The 6550-nt window shown below is 34.6% G+C and overlaps 1 pseudogene; it reads right to left on the reverse strand.

The window, feature by feature from the left end:
- Positions 1-5284: 5284 nt before the first annotated feature.
- On the reverse strand, positions 5285-5998 carry LOC149139907 (molybdopterin synthase catalytic subunit pseudogene; annotated as a pseudogene).
- Between the last annotated feature and the right edge of the window lie 552 nt (positions 5999-6550).

Consider the following 6550-nt stretch of genomic DNA (forward strand, 5'->3'; position numbering starts at 1 on the left):
TTATGGATCACAGAAGTCTAAATTCCTTAATAAAAAAATATATTCCAGTTCTGAAATTTTTTTAATTAAAAAACTATTTATTTATTTATTTAAAGTAAGATATCTACCTTCATAGTATTTACGTTGAAATAAGAAATATCCTTATTAAACGAGCACCACTAAGCCACGCCCCTTTTTAAACAAGTGAAATGAGCAGCCCTAAAAGCTCTTTAATCCATGCCTGGCCTTTTAACAAGTGAGATGCTCATCACTAAAGGCTTTTTAATCCACGCCCCTTTTTGAACAAGTGAAATAAGCAGCCCAAAAAGCTCTTTAATCTGGTTTTTTTTTTTTTTTTTTAATTAATTATGCATGATTTTTTGACACAATTTTTTAATCAACAAATATAAATAAACGAGATGTATAGTAAATAAATAAAATATTTTTTAATATTTATTTCAGAGGTATGATTAATAAATAAAAATATAAATAAACTAGAAGTATGATAAGTAAATAAAACTTCTTTTTATATTTACTCCATAAATTTCTATATATTTATAGAAAACTAAAAAAAAAAGGTTTTATTTATGTGAAGCCTATGAGCAAATACCATGGGAAAGATAATTATTAATATCATGGGCCAAATAACATATTTATAAGAGGTATGGTTAATAAATAAAAGTATAAATAAACTAGAGGTATGGTAAATAAATAAAACCTCTTTTTATATTTACTCCATAAACCTCTATAGATTTAGGAAAACTCAAAAAAGAGGTTTTATTTAGGTGAAGCCTATGGGCCAAATACCATGGAACAAATAATTATTAATACCATGGACCAAATACCATATTTATAAAAGACATATGGTAAATAAATAAATATAAAAGAGGTATAAAGAGGTATGATAAATAAATAAAAATATATCAAATAGGATTAGAAATCAACATCTAATTATATACCAAGCCTATGGGCCAAATACTATGGTAAATAAAAGAGATATGATAAATAAATAAAAATATAAATAAACCAGAGGTATGGCAAATAAATAAAACCTCTTTTTATATTTACTCCATAAACCTTTTTATACTTACTAACACTCCAAAAAGATATTTTATTTATGGGCCAAATTATTATTAACACCATGCAAAAAAATATTACTAACCCTATTATTATTATTATTAAATCTAATATTCATATAAATATATTATAATATTAATATTATTAAATTTAATAACTTTGGATTAATACAATATTAAATTTGTTATCTTATAATATATATATTAATATATCACGATAGATATTAACTATAAATATTTATAAGAGGGAAGAACAAAAACAGATAGATAGAGGTGGAGAGATAAGGGGAGTGACAAGGAGAGATGTAGATAAAGTGAAGGAGAAGGGAGAGGAGGAATGAAGAGAGAGAGGGGGAGAGGAGTGAGAGAGGTAGAGAAGGGTAAGAGAGGGAGAGGGAGACACAAATATGGATGGGGGAGAGAGAGAAGGAGAGAGAGAGGGAGATAGTGAGAGGATTGGAGTAGAGAGAGAGAGAGAGATGGGGGAAGAGAGATGAAGGTAGGAGAGAAAGGGAGAGAGAGTAAGGATGAGAGAGAGGACTTGCGAGAGAGGGAGGGATAGAGAGATGGAGTTGGAGGGGGAGAGAGGGAGGGAAGAAGAAAGACATAGAGAGTGAGAAGTGGAGAGAGAGAGGGAGTGACAAGGGATAGATGAAGAGAGAGAGTGTATGTTTAGGGGTGAGATAAAGAGACAAAGAAAGAAAGAAGGAGAGAAGGGGTGAGAGAAGGAGAGATGGATGGATATAGTAACATATTTGGAGAGAGAGATAGAGTGAGTGATGGGGGAAGAGAGAGGATTGGAGGGAAAAGAGAGAGAGAGAGATGGAGGAAGAGAGAGGGAGGTAGGAGAGAAAATAAGAGAGAGGAAGAATGAGAGACAAGACTTGAGAGAGAAGAGGAGAGTGATGTAGGATGAGAGAGGATTGGAGAGAGAGAGAAAGAGAGAGTGAGTGAGTGATGCGGGAAGAGAGAGGAGGAGAGTGGGAGGGAGAGAGGAAGGGGGGAGGGATGGATAGGGAGATGGAGTTGCAGGGGGATAGAGGGAGGGAGAGAGGAAGGGGGGGATGGATAGGAGATGGAGTTGCAAGGGAAGAGAGGGAGGGAGAGAGGAAGGGGCGGGGATGGATAGGAGATGGAGTTGCAGAGGGAGAGAGGGAGGGAAGAAGAAATACATAAAGAGTGAGAAGTGGAGAGAGAGAGAGAGGGTGACAAGGGAGATATGGGGAGAGAATGTGTATGTTTGGGGGTGAGATAAAGAGACAAAGAAGGAGAGAGGGAGAGATATAGTAACAAAGTTGGAGGGTGAAGAGAGAGAGAGAGAGGTTGGAGAGAAATGGAGAGAGGAAGGAAGAGAGAGAGGATTTGAGAGAGTGGAGAGAGGGAGGGAAAGAGAGATGGAGTTGGAGGGGGAGAGAGAGGGAGGTAAGAAGAAATAAATAGAGAAATAAAGGTGGAGAGAGAGAGGGAGTGATAAGGAAGATGGAGAGAAAGGGAGAGAGGACAACAAAAGGGAAGAGAGATAGAAGTAAGGGAGAGGGAGAGAAGGGGAAGAGAGAGAGAGAGGGAGAGGAGGAGGGAGGGATATATAGATAGATTGGAGAAAGAGAGTGTATTTTTTGGGGGTGATATAGAGAGACAAAGGGAGACATAGATATAGATGGAAAGTGAAGAGAGGGAAGAAGAGAGAGATGGAGAGAGTGAGGGAGGGGTAGAGAGATTGATAGATATGGAGTAAGAGAGCGTGCGTGTTTGGGGGGTTGAGAGAGAGAGACAAAGAAGGAGTAATGGAGGGAGATATAGATATAGATGGAGGGGGGAGAGAGGGAAGAAGATTGCTTGCACTAGATGCATTGATTTCAGTGTAGATGGTGATTTTTAATCACCATTTGATTGCTTGCACTAGATGCATTGATTTTAGTGTAGATGTTGATTTCTAATCAGATTTGATTACTTGCACTAAACGCATTGATTTCAATGTAGATGATTACTAATCCCATTTGATTACTTGCACTAAATGCATTGATTTCATTGTAGATGGTGATTTCTAATCCTATTTGATTGCTTGCACTAGATGCATTAATTTCAATGTAGATGTTGACTTCTAATAATATTTGATTGATTGCACTGGATACATTGATTTCAATGTAGATTATTTCTAGTCCTATTTAATTGCTCGCACTAAATGCATTGATTTCAGTGTAGATGATGATTTATAATCCTATATGATTGCTTGCACTAGATGCATTGATTTCAATGTAGATGTTGGTTTATAATCCTATTTTCTTGCTTGCACTAGATGCATTGATTTCAGTGTAGATGTTCATTTATAATGATATTTTCTTACTTGCATTAGATGCATTGATTTGAGTGTAAATGTTGATTTCTAATCCTATTTGAATGCTTACATTATATGCATTGATTTCAATGTAAATGTTGTTTTCTAATCTTATTTGATTGCTTGCATAAGATACATTGATTTCAGTGTAGATGTTGATTTCTGATTTTATATAACTAGATGTATGATGGTACATTTATTTTAAAGTGATTGGGTTAACATTGTGCATTGATTTCAGTGTAAGCACAAAAAATTATTGACAATGTACATTGATTTTTGTGTTATAGTAATTCAACCTATTAATATTGGAGAGAAAGAGAGACAAGGTATAATGTTTACTACAATAACTCAAGCTAATGATTTAGATGGTTTACTAATCCATATGAAAAGATGACAAAAGTAACAAGTGTGACAATAAGAATAGTTGAAGAAAATAGTTTGAGATTAATCACAATGAAGACTATTTGTAATTGACTGTATTCTTATTATTCACATTTTATATCATTCAACACTATTACATTCTCACTTTACATTAAATTTTTTTATTTCATCATTAAAGTTATTAACAATATTTATCATCTCAACAAACTGAGGTAACTAAGAAAATTTAAAACGAGATTAATCTGAGACATATTTAGCATATTTAAAATGATTATATTAATATTAGATGAATTTACATATTATTGATAAATTTAATCATATGTTCATTAAATTTTTTTTGGTCGCACATGACTGAAACTTTTTAGCCTAGATCCATCTTAACTCGGATCTATCAAGTATCGAGAGGGATCAAATCTCTCGGGGTTCAAACCTTTCCTCAAGTTTTGCACTCAAAAAATAGGTTTTCTCCTCCATAGATTTGATCCCTCTCGGCACTTGATAGATCTGGAGTTAAGATCGATAGGGATCAAATCTCTCGGGGTTCAAACCTTTCCTCAAGTTTTGCACTCAAAAAATAGGTTTTCTCCTCCATAGATTTGATCCCTCTCGGCACTTGATAGATCTGGAGTTAAGATCGATCTAGGCTGGTATATAATATTTTTTTAATTTTTAAAAATTTAATAAAAATGGAAAATATTTTAATTAATAATACTATATAACAAGATTTGTAATAATATATATTTTTCTTTTATTATCATAAATTAACTATATAAAATTAAATTTTTTCATAAATCTAAAATTCTAATCAAATTAAAAAAATCAAATTAATAGTTTTTTTTGGGTTATTTCAAACCTATCACATATTGATCTATCATCTATTAATGTCTAAGATCCTAATATGACCATCTAAAATGCTTTGCTAGTAGTTTATAAGGGGGTGAACTTTCACTCATGGCAAATGCTTTTGGGTTTTGGGTTATTCACGTTTTCTCACATTTGAAGAAGACAATAGAATAACCAATAAAAAGTAGTTTTAGATCATAATCTACTTATGGTGGTGGATGAATTCATATTTCAACAATGAAATTAGAAACAAAGTTATTCATTCATGCAAACAATGCATAATTAAAATTTTAAAATATACTTCAATTTACCAATCCTAAATTGATAATATTGTAAGCCTTAACACTAACTTAAATTCAATATTTTTACTTTAATTACACCGAAAAGTATCCTTTTTAATCAGTTAGCTGCCTAAAATGGTCTACTTTTGTTTGCTACCGTACAGTTGTCACTACTAATTTGGTTTTCCACGGTTAACTTGTCTACTGCGAGTCAACCCTTTTGCCTATTGAGTGACATGTGTTACACCGAACTTGCCGGAATCCTTGGCGTCCAATAAGTCGGTTTCTGGTACACCGATGACATCTGTCTTGCTCATACTTGTTACACCGAATTTGTTGGAATCCTTGGCGTCCAATAAGTTGGTTTCTGTAATGTCTTTGAAACAATCGACATTGGTCCGTAAGGGTTGCGGCAGTAAGGGAGTTACGAGTTCAAGAGCATCAATTTTCTGCCTCTCTATATGACTGTTTGAAATAACATCCCCTGCACAATGTGAATCTCTGTTTGGTTCCTTTTCAGTCTCCTACACAACTTCTAATCTGTAATGGCTATTGTCATCAGTACCATTCTCAAACACTCTTTCTTTACAGCCACAACACCTGGAATGTTGATGAGCTTTATGTTGTTTCAGACTTGACTCCTTTCCACTTTCCCCTGGTTTTCGCAAGAAAAACTCAAAATTCTCCTTTCAGACTTCACCATTAGTATAAACTTCCTTTTTCCAAATAGGAACTGATGCTTTGATTTCATCTATAACATACTCACAGGGTTCAAGAGAATCTCTCCTGTGGACATAGGACACTGCAACAAAAAGACTTTCTTCTCCAAGAGGTACAACGCCCAGACGATGCGCCAATGCAAGTCTCATTAATTTCCTTCGGTTTCTAGCTCTAGAGCATATGGCTTTGAGCTTCCTAAGGGCCTTGGGGATATAAGCCTCGCATCTAAGCTCTAGAACCTGCTTATCCTCAAACATATCCCTTGTTGTTCCAATAAAGGTAGCTATCGCTTCTGCTACTGGAATCCTTACTAAATCTGTATATTTTTTAATATCCAAGCTATCATCAACTATTTCCAAAAAATCTTGCTCTGCTTTAGCCATTCTTTTGAGGAGTACAGTAGACGAATTTTTCTATGACTTCTCACCACAAAGTGGTTGAGCCTGAAGAGTGTTCCCAACACAGTTTGCAGAAAACTTACAGGAATAACAATAAAATAGTTTCCCTGGAAGCATCCAATTAATATTATCAACAAAGAGGGTTTTGACCTGTAAGACTAGGAGAGCAATGTTGTAAACATATGAACTTTGATGATCAGAAATTCATGAGCCTCTCGAGCAGACCTCCCAATCCACGTTGAGAATGTTAGTGGCTTACAACTTTACAAGCACAGAATGGTGTTTGTATAACATCATGCAAGGAAGTTTGGTGACTTTCGACTGAATTTATGATCACTGGGAGCCAATGTTACATACTAATCACTTAGTCACACCCACTGGCTCATGTGATCTATGTTGTTGCCAGTAGCATGTTTAAAAGGGGCATGATATCATTGAAGATTAGGTTTGTGATTTATTAGTTGGCAAAAACCGCTTACTAACCACCAAATCAAACACGTGTTTCCATTCTTGAGGAAAATTGAATCCGTGAGTGAT

The sequence above is a fragment of the Pinus tabuliformis genome, chromosome X (genome assembly GCF_031772625.1).
Source record: "Pinus tabuliformis cultivar Carrire ecotype Pingquan chromosome X, CPIR1, whole genome shotgun sequence".
Lineage (NCBI taxonomy): Eukaryota > Viridiplantae > Streptophyta > Pinopsida > Pinales > Pinaceae > Pinus > Pinus tabuliformis.